Genomic DNA, 12,970 nt, shown 5'->3' with positions numbered 1-12,970 from the left:
GATGTTTGCTGGGAGCCGACTTTTAGCAAAAAGCGGCTATCAGCTTTACAGCCATCTCAAGCCATATACCCTGACATGAGACTTGGTTTTCAACAGCCTACAACAGCTGAAGCACACTCTGATATCCCACATATCTTATTTTGCTGTTTACTGCCCCCAGCTGCAAGGCGCATGTGGTATCCACACCTGCAAGGCATGCGGTTCACGTACTATCCACGTGCTATCCACGCATACATGCCTGTAAGGCTTACATCATATCCGCACCTACAAGGCACGTGATATTCACACGCCTACAAGGCACATGGCAAAAGCCTATAAATACCCCAGATTTCCCTTCAATATAGGAGAATACGGGAGACAATGAGAGAGGACAATAAAGGAGAAAGAGGCACAATAAACGAGACTTGAGACTTAATCAGACCCTCTGTCTTGTCTCCATTCTTCGTGTTGCCTGCCTCACACTCTCTCTCGCTAGACCCGGACCTGCGGACCTGCGGAACAGAGCAGGCATTACAGTTTAGCCACACAACGTGGAACAACTTGGTCGCTACAGATGTTAAAGCAGGACAGGTAGATGATGGGAGAAGTAAGTGATGGACTGAGCAGTACAGGGAATCTGGACGTGGTTAGGTATTTCTTTTTTGATAAATGCTGTGATTTTTCTCAAGATACCCTTCATACATTTCTTTGTCAAACTCTCCTATAGTTCATTTTAATGTGTGTATGTTGCCAGTATGTTGCTTTTATTATACCTATATTTTTTTCTTCATATTTCTTTAAATATAAATTCAAGAAGTTTGAGAAAGATGGTGAATCAGATGTAAATATCCAAACTTTAATTTTTTCATTCACCAGTCAACAAATATTTATTCATAACCTTATCAAAATTTTCTAAGATTTTACTTTTAACTATGTGTATTTGCACTTCTGTATGTGGGTTTGTGCCAGAAGAGAGTATCAGAGTGGTTGTGTCCACCTGAAGTGGATACTGGAAACGGAACTTAATTTGTTTTGTCAAAATTAAGATGATGCTTAAAAAGTCCGTATACCTCTTTATTTAAGTTACTGCCTGTGTAACAAAACAATAAAAGATGTCTTTATTTAATAGTGAAAATTTGAATGCTCTGTGTTTTATTTGGCTAGTTTCTAATTGATTTAATTTTATCCTTGTAGTAGACCCCAGCATGGTGTAATACTGAAAGCTGCAGTTTCTGAATTATCTGCCATTCCTTCATATTTTCTCCTTAGGTGAGATGAGATTGTTTTAATTGTGCTCTTACTTAATGAAAGACTGAGCATAGAAGTATATTCTTGTAGTCCCAGCTAAAACATGAAGATCATCTGAATCTTGTTTAAGTATGATCTTGGACAACATAGTGATACCCATCTCCACTTGCCAACCACATTTTATAGAAGAATTGTGTGGAGGCTAGAATTTCAGCACCATCTTGGAATCAGTTCCCACTGATACTAAGAGATGACTTACTCCTTGCCTGTACTACTTTGGTCCCTCTGATGGACAGCTAACCATTCCTGCTTTTGAATATGTTATGGATATACTTTATGTCATTTGTTTCTAACTTGGTTCTACATGTTTCCCACACGTCTCTATCACTGCAGACTGCCCTATCCTGGCTGTCATCATTTTCACATGAGCTGCAGAGGTAGGCTGGTTGCTGACTTTCCTGCTTCTTCCTGCTTCTTCCCATTCATTCATTCGTTTGTTTACAGGATCAGACTGTCTTTGAATTCTCAAGTCTCTTACCTTAGTTTCCTGAGGGCTAGGGTTATATATGAGTGCAGCCTTTTCAGGCCTTTTATGGAGACATTTATAAAAGAATATAATCTGCTTCCAGCTTCATTTTCATCATGTCTACTGTATAAGTTTGAGAATTATGGAATCTTGATAGATAACATTATCTCCACTTGGTAGATAACATTTTCTCAGGCTGAGTTAGATGCATCTGCCACAAGACAGCTCTTCTGGAAATGTACTGTATACCCCTTTCGTCTAATGGAAAAGTACAGCAAATTTTTTTGTCAATACAGGCCTAGCATATTGACTGGATCTTAAAGTTACTCCATAGTAACCTTAACCTTACAGTTTCTATTTATTGTACCTTTCTGAAGCATCAAAGTTAGCTAAAGAATAATCATTATATAATGTAGAAATCTTATTCAAAGTGAAATGCCATCTTATATGCTTTAAGATTTAATTAAGTGGGTCCTAACATTATATGTAGTTACTGTAGGTTGAATGTTTAATTTTTATGAAAGTGTTTAAATATTTGTTTTGGTTTTGCTATTTCCTAAAACTTCTTATCAACTAGTCAACCTAGGTGGTCTTAAATTGGCTGCTACTCATTATTTTATCTGCATTAAATAAAATTGAAAACTGATAAGAAGAGCTCTGCATCTCATGTTATATATTCATAGTGTCTCTTCCAAGACAAGCACAACAGTCAGTATGTGGTGATGTTTACTACAGCTTCGTGTGTGTCCTTAACATTTAAGATTACAGAATCATAACTAAAGATGAACCATTATGACATTATTCTTTCTCTAACCAGTTCTGGTCATATAAAATTTGATGTTGAGTCCATGTTTAGATTATCTCAGAAAACTGGGGGCTGTTTTTTTTTTTTTTTTTTTTTTTTTTTTTTTTTTTTGCTTTGCCTTTTTAACGTATCTTATTGGAGATTCTCATTTTAATATGCTACTTGCAGTAGAAAAAAAAATAGGCCTCCATTATGGTCAGTTGCCAGGTCACACTGCAGAGATTACTCCCATTAGATATATAGAATAGTGGTGATATCTCTTGAGACTTTGTGTGTCATTTCGGTAAGTTTTGTATGTATTATACCTGCATAGCAAATAATACATTCAAGTCCTTTCAAATATATATATATATATATATATACACATATATATATATACATATATATGTATATATATATGTATATATATATATATTGCAATTTATGGTCAATCTTAATAAACTTTGTATCATTTGAAAGATGTTTGAATACATTTTTTTTTTTTTAGTTTAGAGATAACTAAAATGATTAATGATAGGGTATTGGAGAGTAAACCACCACCTTGCTAAATTTATAACTCTTTTACTTGAAGCACTTTTGTGTTTCCAGAGCATTGAACCCTAAGTGTTCCTATCATCTAATCCTGAAAAATCCCTTTTCTATGCAATGACGCTATCTCCATTTTCCAACAAGGCATTCATGTGCACACTACTGAAAATGAGTTGCCCAAGGTCACTGACTGGGTCTTTGGTAAAACCAGAAGTAGAATCCAAGTCTCCTTACTTGCAACTCAGTTCTCTATCCTCAATACAGTTTTCTATCCTCAATACATGGAGGTGTTGACAAACACAGGGAAGTGTAGTTTTCTTGGTTATTGCCTCCTAAACAAGAATGCCACTTAGTCCTAATGAGGTGGTGTTGATTCCCAGTAGGATAAGTATTCATATCTATACCTACAAATATTAAATACTTGTTCTTGGATCTAGAACAAACATGAATGCTGGAAATTGCTTGTGAATTGATAGAAATGACTGGAAATTTGATATTATGATTACTCACTATCTAAAGATGTCTATTAAGAATTTATACTTTATACACTAAATGTACTATTAAAGTTGTTAATAATTAACCATATTGTATTAGTTTCCTACTTATTTTCTTAAAGATTTCTATCAAATTTATGTTCTTGGTGATTTTATTTTTCTTAACTGTTGAGATTTTTGGAGTGACTATTAATGCAACATTGAACTTTCTATTTAATTTTATAATTTTATTGAACAGGTGTATTCATGAGTGAACCTAACTTGCTTAAAATTACTCCACAAAGAAGAACCAGAAGAAAATTGATGCCTTCTCTCTTGAAAGTAAAGCATACTCAGAAGTGTACACTGTCTGAAAGTACACAGCTCAATGATTTCTTTCAGCAAAGAACTTCAGCCTGTTGTTTATACCCTAGACGACTGCAAAAACTCTCTTCAAAACCTGTCTCCATCCTTAACAGGAGCTTCATCACAGTCTGCAAATGTAATGAACGATAATTCCCTGAGAGCACTGGTAGATTCTCCTCTCAGCAGAACAGAGTGTAAAGAGGGTCTGCACTCTACATCTACTGTGTGTGATGATATCGGGAGCTTGAAGAATAAATTCCTGAACAAGAAGCACTAGCAAGCAGCAAAAGCAGTTTACACAGGTACAAAAGCAGAGTGCTTTACAGTCATTGCTTTTTCTTTCACCAAAGACTTTCAAAATGTTAACTTTCTCTTCTTTGCTTATATTGGAGGTTTATTTTATAAATAAAGTGTATTCTCTTTGATATGAAAGTTGCTTGTTTACTACATTTAGTTGAGTATACACTAACCCCTTTTTTAGATGACAAAGTTTATATTCTAACTTGATTGACCTTCCTTAAGCTAGAAGAGACCTTAAGAAGTATTTCATTTGTTCTCCATATTCTGATGCTGTGTGCCCTAAGCCATCAATGAAAAAGACTACCTTGCTTACTTATCAGTGAGGATAATCCACAGTTCAGCATAGTCAGGCTTTTAATCTATGATTGGATGAATGTCGTTTAAGCAAGCATTCAACTACATATGACATCTGATCTAAATACGGGAAGAGAAATCCCTCTTCATTTCTTTACTACAAGGAGTGCAGAAATCTATTGGCAGCATTTCTAACTGGTGTTTTTAAAGAGAAAGAGTGCTGAGGGGACGTTTTATTGTATAGAGGAATATTTTACTATATATATTAATATCAATGGTTTCCTTATTCTAGAAATGTAAATCATGTTTCTCTTTGCAGTGTAAAGCAATTTTGTTCTCTTTAATTCTTCATTCTTAATATTTAGGACTGAGTCTTCATATTCAACTAAGGATGCTAGGCCTGTGTCAACAAGTGTGCCATCCTACATGGCCATGACTACTTCTGTCAATAGGAAATGGAGATCAGTAAGGTATGATTAAGCATGGACTGTTTTGGTCTCTATATAAGATCATTTTTATGCTTTTATTTTCCATAAAATAAAAAAATAAAAAAAATTATTTTTATTTTATGACTTTTTATTATTGTTGGACTCGATTCTTATTTAATTATCTTTACTAAGTGCTCAGTGAAGCCCTGGATTTGTATTATTGAAAGGAAACCTAAATGAAGCCCAAGAATTCCACTTGAAATTTATATAGAATATCCCATATTTTTAGGTTATTAAAAATAAATTGAAAAGTCTAGGTTCCAAAGTGTCACTTAGTTCTTACTTTTATTCTGGTATTTGTTCTGAGTTTCTTTGCTCCTAATTCCTATTTCGCCATACACAGTATCTTAATCTAATCAGAACAAGCCACCAAGCAAGAACAATTACAATTGTCCTTCAGCTGTAGTGACTAAATAAAATACAACTAATACTTTGTTGAAGGCATTGGCAAACAACCATGGTAGCCAAAGATTTGAAAATGTAACATCCAAGAAAGCGACATGCTACAGGGAGTCAACTTTAATTTACCACACTCCCTTTATTTTAGGACTTGCCAGTTCATAGCATAGGACTGAACAAAAGGCACTTAATTGATTGGTAGGTATCCCTGAGCTTGGGACCCAAGTCATTCTGTGTGGTCTTTACTTTTAAGGCTTGCTATCTTCTAAGGTCTGTTGAGAATCAAACTGAAAGTAGCTGCTAAGAGACCACTGTGTTAAGCAGAACTTGACATTCTGGGGAACAAAGGTTTAAGATCAAAAGATATGGAAGAAGGAGACGTTTTGACCAGCCAAGGATTTTATTAGAAAATCTCTGAGGTGCTGTATCCTAAGAGTAGCACAAACTAGAAAGAAACCAGTTTTTGAAAGCCTGAAACAGATCTTAGACCAACTCAGTCTTTGATAAATTCAAGTGTTCTGTATCCACTCATCATGTGTCTAAACTAAAACTTCTAATTTCTAGGATATGATATCTGGCACCTATGCAAATATTTATACATAATATTAAGCCAAAATAATGGAATGTCAAGATACACAAGCAAATGGTGTAAAGAAAGAAAACCAACAAATCAGAGGAGCAGTGACCCACAGATGACAAGGATAAGGGTTAGCAAATGTAACCTATTAATTATAAACCACAATTCATTTCATTAGAGTAGATAAGATAGAACGTTGACCAAAAATCTATATTCTGTCAAAATTTATAAAAAGATATTCTAGAACCACAAAGATAGAATTTACTGAAACTTAAAACTCAGGTCAACTAGTTTAATGGATTAGTCACCGCAAAAGATAGTATGAGTGAACTGGAGAGTAGATACATAGGAAATGCCTAAACAAAACGGGAGAAAACAAACGTGTGAAGGAGACCTGTAGAACCCTACTTTTCTGGAAATATGTATTTTCAGTCTCCAAAAGAAAAAGAGTTGAGGAAATTTGATAAGATGATGGCTACTATTTTCCTCAATTGACAAAGACCATTAAGTCACCAATTTGAAAAAGTACTATAAATCACAAGTGTAATTAATACAAGAGTAGCCCATGTTTGTAGCCTATCATAGGTACAATCACAAACATACTAAATACAAACTAGTCTTTCTTTTACTATCCGTTTTTATTTCCAATAGAACAGAGAGAATAGTATAACAGGTAATGTTAACTCTTGCAAATTTCTTATTTTCTTCCATGGACTTGTTACATTTGGGCTACAGGACACAAATTTACAACTAGCATAGTTATTCACACTTCATAGTGTTTTCTCATAGTGACTTTAGAATCCTGTCTTGCCTTTCCAAAACATAGAACAAAGGAAACTTGAAGCATATGGATGAATTCATTTTTTTTCCTGACTGTCTATCTGTGGCACTTAACCAAGTAATACAGTCATCCCTTCAACTCATGGCTTTGCTTTCTGTGTTTCAGTGACCAGGTCTCAACCAAGATTTGAAAACATTAAATGGAAAGTCCCAGAAATTGACAATTTGAATTGTCTTGCATGCCGTTCTGACTAGTGTGATATCTTGTGCTATCTCTCACATCCTACTCCACCAGGCATTCCTTAATCCAGTATATCCATGCCCTATGTGCTGCCTCCTGTGAGCCACTTAGTAGCCATGCTTAGAAGACCACCTGTCATACAATAAGCAGAGCTTGGTGTTCAGATAACACTTATTTTGCTTAACAATTTCCTATGAATGGAAGACAACTGATTCTGGCAGATGGATTTTCCAAATACGAGTCATAACCTGCCTCCATTAGGCAAAAAGTGAAAGTTTATCATAGGTATTTGTTTAGTAAAAAACAAAGCGTATTTTAGTTTTAATCCCATCCCCTGATTTCCGGACCCCACTCTGTCAGTGCTGGAATAGTAGTCTGTGGGCCTGTGTGACTCCTGTCCTTTGCTCAGGTGTCAGTCTAAGTTGGGCAGTTAAGCTGCCTCACAATCTGTGTTCCCCACTGCAGCACTACTTTATAGCGTCTCGATTTTGTCATTCTTTTCACTGATTAATACTAACTTTTCTGAGTCTTTACATGCTCCCATGTTTTAACTCAGATGTTGCAAATGTTTATACCAAGAATGTTCTCAAAATGCAAACACAGTCATTATTACATACATGTTTTCTCAGAAATGTCATTATGTAAATTGTGTATTTGTGGTTATAAATGTTAATGGCTAGCACATGAGAAACCAATCCTGTGGATTAATATTAAAGAATATAATGTAGAAAGTAAGTTGACTGTTCACAGACTATTAGTTACTATTCGGTTACATTCCCTCTGGTATTAATAATTAGATCCTGCCGCTAACTAAGGTTAAAAAAGATTAATGACAGATGTGTACACAATTACTTTTTCATAACCTTCTTTCCCTCAATTAGATGAGCTTGAGAATAATAAGCTCTGGTATTTTCCACTTTGTAGGTTTCATGTACATATGTAGGGTATATGTGTCCTAACATAGCTTGAAAATATTAAAATATCTCATGTATACTTCATCTACTATTCACAAATCGTTTCACTTTTTTAAAAAACAAAAATAAAAATTAGAACTTAAAAGCTCTTAATCTTGCAAAATATACCGAACTTTTTATCTGATTAAATTGGGAATGAAATTTAATCTTAACAATATTTTAGTTTTTTCCAATCTTTAGCATCAGTGTGTTTTACTCCTTTGACATGTCTCCACAGCGTGAATAACAAGGATGCTGATGTTCATTGTGGCAAAGCACCTGGGGAATAGTCTACAGAACTGCTACCTGGATGCAGTCACTTTATCTAAATTATATTAGCATCATTAAAGTCATAGCTAGATTTATTTTTAAGTATTTTTAGTACCTCCAATTACTTACACAGGATTGCACAATTGTTATTTCTGCATTTAATTTTATTATAAAATACAATACATAAATGAAGATAGTTTTGAATGCCTCAACTAAATTGTAAACTTTCCCCACAAGTTCTACATCAAATGCTTCATTAAAACCTGATGAAAGTTGTGGATTTGCTGAGCTCATTCGACTGGATAATTCAAGTGTTAAACTCATATAAGAAAACAGACTGAGAGTGGGTATGTTCATCTGATGTTTGATTACATAATTAACGGTCATAGCACCTTAGTTTTCTGTTTTCATAGACATCTTCCTTTATATTTTATGGTAGGATAGGTATGGTTTTTATATATAATATAAAAGAAAACTTAAGCTACATTATAAAGCAGGTATTCAAGAGTGCACAAATTTTAAAGTAGAGACAGAAATCAGATCTAGATTTCCCAACTTGTTACTCTGTATATACCATTATTGTTGTATAGATTGTTTCATACTGCAAAATGTTGGGAGCCGACTTTTAGCAGAAAGCGGCTAGATCATCTTTGCAGCCATCTGGAACCATATAACCTGATAAGAGATTTGGTTTTCAATAGCCTACAACAGCTGAAGCACACTCTGATATCCCACATATTTTGTTTTGCTGTTTACTGCCCCCAGCTGCAAGTCGCACGTGGTAGTCATGCCTGCAAGGCATGCAGTTCACGTCCTGTCCACGTGCTATCCACGCCATACATGCCTGTAAGGCACACGTGCTATCCAAGCCTGCAAGGCGCACGGTGCACGTGCTGTCCACGCTATACACACCTGTAAGGCTTACGGCATATCCACACCTGCAAGGCACGTGGTATTCATGCGCCTACAAGGCACGTGGCAAAAGCCTATAAATACCTCAGAATTCCCTTCAATAAATGAGACTTGATCAGAATCTCTGTCTTGTCTCCATTCTTCGAGTCTCTTCCCCTTTATCTCCCCCCCCCTCTCTCCCTCCCCTGACCCTCGGACCAGAGCAGAAGCTTGGGCCAGGACACAGTGGCCACCAAGCGTGGAGCAGAGCAGGCCACAACATTTTGGCCCACAAAGCCAGGCAGTACGGGTCGCGACAGCAAAAAACTAATAACTGAAATAAAGGTTAAATATATTATTATATCAATCATATATATATATTATGTGTATATTTACTTTTTTGTTTGTTTTTTAGGCAATGTCTTAGTATATAGTACAAGCTAGTTTTGAACTCCTGCCTCTGCTCTGCAATGCTGAGTTTACTGGCACATGCCACCATGCTTACCAACTATATAAATAAACTATATCCAATTGACATTTTTTTTCTCGGCCCTTCTGTTTTTGAAATTGGGCCTCTGAGTCATTTCTGTAATTACTCTGTAGTCTCTACCATGTTCCTAGCGGTAAGCATATTATGACTCCCAGTGATAAGCTGAAAAAAATATTAACGGAGGACCAGATATACCCTCAATCACATGTGGGAAAGCCATGTGTCCATGGCAGCAGAAGGCTTTCTGTTTGACTATGTATGTATTGTATCAACCAGTTCTAGACCACAAGGCCCAGCCAGACCTGTCTCCAGCACTATAATTCCTATGGCTTCCTTCAAAAACTACTGATTTATGAAGCATTCATCTTGTGCTAGGTCCTAAAATGAATATGAAGATTAATGAGAAGGTTCTTCTCTGAAGGGACTTAGAGCTCTTTGAATTTAGGGTAGTCTCATGAGATAGCATATATGCCTCTGGGTAACATGAAATCTTTTTCTTTATTTTTTTTCTCAATAATTTTGCTAATTTCTGTGATAATGAATGATGCTTGTTCACTTTTTCAAAGAATGTATCTATTGTATAGGTCTTAAAATCAGACAATAGATTAAAATAGAATTGTTAAAGATAATGGAGTGTTTGGGGTACCAAGATAAATTTCATTAAAAATGGAATTATCACTTTGGGAGAGTAAATATGTGATTTTATAGACGACTATAAGCTATATATTTCTTTTATGAACTTGTATGCTGTTGTACTTGGTGCACAGATGTTTACACTTGCAATCTCTTCTTGGTGGCCTTTTCCTTTCGTGAATATAGTGTCCTTCCATATCTCTTCTGTTTAGTTTTAATTTTGTCTGTTTATCAGATATTAAAATTACTCACTGCTTCCTGTTTGTGTCTATTTTCTTGGAATACTGCTTTTCATCCTTTAGGTGATGTCTATGATGGTAAGGGATATTTCTCAGATGCATTTGTGTATTATTAGTGGGAAATTGAGATCATCGATATTGAGAGTTATCAGTGAACTGTGCTTAATGACTCCTGTTACTTCGTTCTTTTCCTTTTTTGATTTACTGCTCTAGGATGATTTACTGTCTTCTTGGGTGTGGTTAGTCACCTTAGATTGAAATTTTCCTTCTAGTGCCTTCTTTGGAACAAAAATGTTTAAATGTGGTTTTATCGTGAAATGCTTTTCTTCACCTTATTGTGATTGATAGTTTTGCTGGGTACCATAGTCTTAACTGGAATCTGTGGTTTCTCACTTTGTTAAATATCGGACATTTCATTTTCAAAGTTTCCATGGAGAACTCAGGTGTTAATCTAATAGACTTGCCTTTTTATGCCTTTCCTTCTTTCTGTATATTCTGTACATTTAGCATTTTGGTGGATATGTGTCATGAAATTTTTTCTAGTCCTCTCTGGTTGGTTGCTTCTATGCCTATTGAACCTTTTTTAGCCATCTCGACTTTTAGATTGGGGAAGTTTCCTGTAATTTTTAAAAAATAATATATATAAATAATTTTTGTGTGTCTTTGGTCTGGGATTCTTCTCCTTCTCTTTCTATTATTCATAGTTTTTTTTTTTTTTTTTTTTTTTTTTTTTTTTTTTTTTTTTTTTTTTTTTTTTTTTTTTATGGTGCAGCAATTTCCAGGGTGTTTTGAGCTTGTTTTATTTTAGATTTAACATTTACTTTCTTGGCTTGCTGTTCTGTTCTTTTGTTATTTTTATCTACCCTGTGTCCTATGAAAGTGTGTTGGCTGTGGGTCCTTGGTGGAGAGTACTTCCACATTCCTACCCTGTGTGGCTATTGGGAGTCCCTGGTAGAAGGTATTTCTGTGGTTCTAGTCTAATTCATAAAAAGGAATGGATGAGAAGGAGAGGCTGAGAGGGACAGAGGGGAAAGACTATGGAAGCCCTGGTCTGAAACAAGGCTTGGAAACTTTAGGGAATTTGTTGTAATTTAAATTGGGTTAATTAACCATGAATTCCAGGAGTAAACTTGTGTCAATGAATTGTTATGGGTGGAATGAACAAGGAGTTTTGAATGACAGTTCTTTATATTTATTCGTTTTTATTTCTTCTCTAGGATCTAAATGAAGCACCAACAAAACAAATAAAACATGCTTAGAAAATTTAGAAGAAACACTTCAAAAGAAAATGTACAATAAGAAGAATCAATGTTCTTTGTGTGGTATTTGTTCCTTCAGAAACATATTTCAAGTCTGGGAAAGAAGTCCATCTAAAACCATTTGCTCAAATAAAATAATTTCAGCAAGCAAAATGAAACTGCTTTTGTATTTGAAGTAAATATAAAATTACAACAGGATATGTTTCCCATTTCTCAAATATTTGGTACTCTTGAAAATCACTTAAGTCACCATGATGCCAATTTACTCATGCTTTACCACAACTTGATGAGAACAATGTAGAAAAAAAATGGTAAGTTCAATTGCCCTTGTTATTTTAAAAAAATAAGGAGACTTTAGACGTCATAAATTATAGCTAAGATGTATTTGGTCTTCTGTTATGTGTCAATATTTTGGCTTAACCGTACACGTGATTTTACTTTCTAAAACTTTGGTGTAAAAATATAGATATATATGTCCATAACATTATAAATATTGTTTAAATACCTTCCATAAATCATATGCTAATCTTTTATTACTTGATATATTAAAGATGTAGATTTTAAACAGTTTCATTTTCCTGTTTTATTGCAATCCCTTGTATTAGTTTTTTTATTAGCATAAGGTTTGTAAATATATTTTTCCTACTAGAACAAAATAATATGTAGTATCTTGACAAAATTTGTAAATAACCCATAAGTTTCTTATAAATAGGAATGGTGAGAAAACATTTTAATCATTTCTGTTACTCTATGGATTACACAGAGCTACAACTTACTTACCTAACCTTGTTGACATGTCTCCACTGCAGCCCCAGTGTGTGTTCAGCCAAAATGGAGCCTGAGACAAAGAAGTTTCAGAAACACTCATCCCATCTCTAATTTACACATCGATAGTTTGTGCTGAGAGACTGAGCAAGCAGGCCTTGTCTCTGGATACTAGATCATACCCTTTGTCCAGTTACGCTTTTCTAGTCCATTCATCCAATAAAACACAGGTCTTGGAGTTTGAGTTTTTATTTATCAATAAGAGTCACATAAAGCTTCAGTTACGTGCACAAAAGAGAGTATTGCAAGTTTTGCACCTGAGAGGGTTGGAGGGATGGGTGCAGCTTTGAAGGAGGATGGTGTGGGGGAGGGTGAAAGTCTTCAGGGCAAGGTAAAGCAGGCATAAAGCTTCAGGGATCATCGCCTGGGCCCAGATGTCAGTGGTCTAAATGCTTTCTTAATAATA

General features: G+C 35.1%; 1 long non-coding RNA gene across 1 annotated transcript in view; it reads left to right on the top strand.

Moving 5' to 3' along the window:
- Positions 1-12,742, top strand: part of LOC143441553 (uncharacterized) — a 30,399-nt gene extending 17,657 nt beyond the window's left edge. Inside the window, exons 4-8 of the long non-coding RNA XR_013109108.1 lie at positions 4,039-4,227; positions 4,885-4,989; positions 8,465-8,574; positions 11,698-12,050; positions 12,549-12,742. This is a non-coding gene — a long non-coding RNA (uncharacterized LOC143441553). The remainder of the gene's footprint in view (positions 1-4,038; positions 4,228-4,884; positions 4,990-8,464; positions 8,575-11,697; positions 12,051-12,548) is intronic.
- The last annotated feature ends 228 nt before the right edge of the window (positions 12,743-12,970 follow it).

The sequence above is a fragment of the Arvicanthis niloticus genome, chromosome 2 (assembly GCF_011762505.2).
Source record: "Arvicanthis niloticus isolate mArvNil1 chromosome 2, mArvNil1.pat.X, whole genome shotgun sequence".
Lineage (NCBI taxonomy): Eukaryota > Metazoa > Chordata > Mammalia > Rodentia > Muridae > Arvicanthis > Arvicanthis niloticus.
The sequence above is the reverse complement of the archived record's forward strand: the minus strand, read 5'-3'. Positions and strand labels throughout refer to the sequence as shown.